Raw genomic sequence first — 2193 nt, 5'->3', positions numbered from 1 at the left:
GTGGCTCATGCCTGTAATCCTAGCATTCTGGGAGGCTGAGGCAGGAGGATCCCTTGAGGTCAGGAAGACCAGCCTGAGCAAGAGACAGACACTGTCTCTACTAAAAACAGAAAAAAATTAGCTGGTTGTGGTGCTACATGCCTGTAGTCTCAGCTACTCAGGAGCCTGAGGCAGGAAGATCACTCGAGCTCAGGAGTTTGAGGTTGTTGTGAGCTAGGCTGACGCCACGGCACTCTAGCTAGGGTGACAGAGCAAGACTCTGAAGAAAAAAAAAAAAAATCAATAATTAAAAAAATTCATTTTTTACATCACTTCCTCTTGCTCCCCCACTTCCCAAGGGACAATGTAGGGGTCCACACAGGTGGATGATATGCATATAGTGAATTTGTGTTAATAGGGAGTTTAGGAAATCGCCAATCTTCTTAAGGTCATAGTTAGCAACTTGCTGAATTTTGTCCTGGAGGGAAGCATAATCTTTATTACATTATCTCTGTCTTCTCAAGCTCTTTGCTACACACACATACTTGAAAAAATAGTACCAAGCAAAAGCTACCAATACTTTTGCTTTAAAAATGTGCAGAAGTGTAAGAGACCCAATGGAGAATTGTCCCCCAATATTTTATTTATTTTGGTGGTGGAATTCTAGCCTTTTCATCAGAAATATTTATTATTTCTGATATTATCTAACCCCTCCTGTCAGCTCTTTTAAAATAATATAGCCTGAGAAGAACCTCCAAATCAAATATTAATTGTGCAAGAAACTGAAGATGGATATTTGACAAATTTACTTTTTGCACACCATTCTAAGTTTTTATACATGTTTTCCCAGAATGACTGTTCAGTGTTGTAGTAACTATGAAAATTACACTTCTGTATATTCTGAGTAGTATTGAAAGTGTTTTATATTTGCTTCAAGAGGTACATGTGCAAATAGTCAAATTAGAAAATAAAAGTAGTGGAGAAAATCAATTTTAATTTTATAGTAATTTCCCTCTATTTTAAATAAGAGAAAGAAGGATGATCTTTTATTTTATTGTATTTAATATTTTATTTTGCAAAACTGTAAGACTTTCCCCAAATTGCAGAACTAATAGAGAGTTCCTGTGTACCATTTATTCTTTTTCTCCTAATGATAACATCTTACAAAGTCATAGTAAATTACTAAAACCTGGAAATTCATATGGGTGCAATACCATTAACTATAAACATTATTCAGATTTTAAATGCACATTTTTGGGGTGTATAGTTCTTTGAAATTTTATCACATGTGTATATTTGTATAACCATCGCCAAGTCAGGATATTGAGCATGTCCATCACCACCAAAAAACTCTCATGTTTCCATTTTAGAGTCACACCCTTTGTTTTAGCAAAATGCTAAAATGTGACTCTAAACAACAGATTTTCTTCTGCCCCATTTCATAATTGATTTTCTCATTTTTAGAGGCTATATTTAATTTTGTCATTTTATGAGAAACTTGTACTTTTCAAGCATTTTAATTGACCCCAAAAGTTATGAAGACAAAAGACATTTAATTGCCCTAATGGCCTTTTGATTTAATCACTTTTGCTTTTTTTTTCATTACCCTCAAATCTCTTATGTGTCTCATTAAATACTGACCTGATTTAGATGGCCTAGGTAGCAATTTATGAACATATACTGCCTAATCAAATTATTTTCCTTCCAATCCTTTCCTAATTTGGTCTAATAAACTGTAAGCTTAAGCTGGAAGTTTGCAATAGGATGGATGAAGAAGACCATTGTTAGTTTATTAAAGTGAGATTATATTAAGGTGATATGTAAGAAATATATTGTTTTAAGACAATTGATCTGAAGGAATTACATAATTAGGCACCTCTATGGAAGAGATATGATTTTATGCATTCATCGTCTCATTCATTTCTTTTTCATTCATTGATTCAGCATATATTTATTAAGCACTAGTTTTATTGCAAGGCACTATGAAGAATACTAATGTGTAAGATAGTTGTATACTTTAAGGATCTTATGAGAAACATGGGGTGAAAACTGGCTATGAGAAATAATTAAAAAGCAGCAGCAACCACTCTGGACTATAAAAATTCTAAAATTAGATCGATGTTTCTAACTGGCTTATACTTCACCAATTTAAGCTTTGTTTTTTTTTTTTCTTTGTTTTTGTTTTTAATCTGTAAATAAAGGATCTGTACTCAA

This window comes from Propithecus coquereli, unplaced genomic scaffold (assembly GCF_000956105.1).
Source record: "Propithecus coquereli isolate 6110/MARCELLA unplaced genomic scaffold, Pcoq_1.0 Scaffold320, whole genome shotgun sequence".
Taxonomy (NCBI): Eukaryota; Metazoa; Chordata; class Mammalia; order Primates; family Indriidae; genus Propithecus; species Propithecus coquereli.
The sequence above is the reverse complement of the archived record's forward strand: the minus strand, read 5'-3'. Positions refer to the sequence as shown.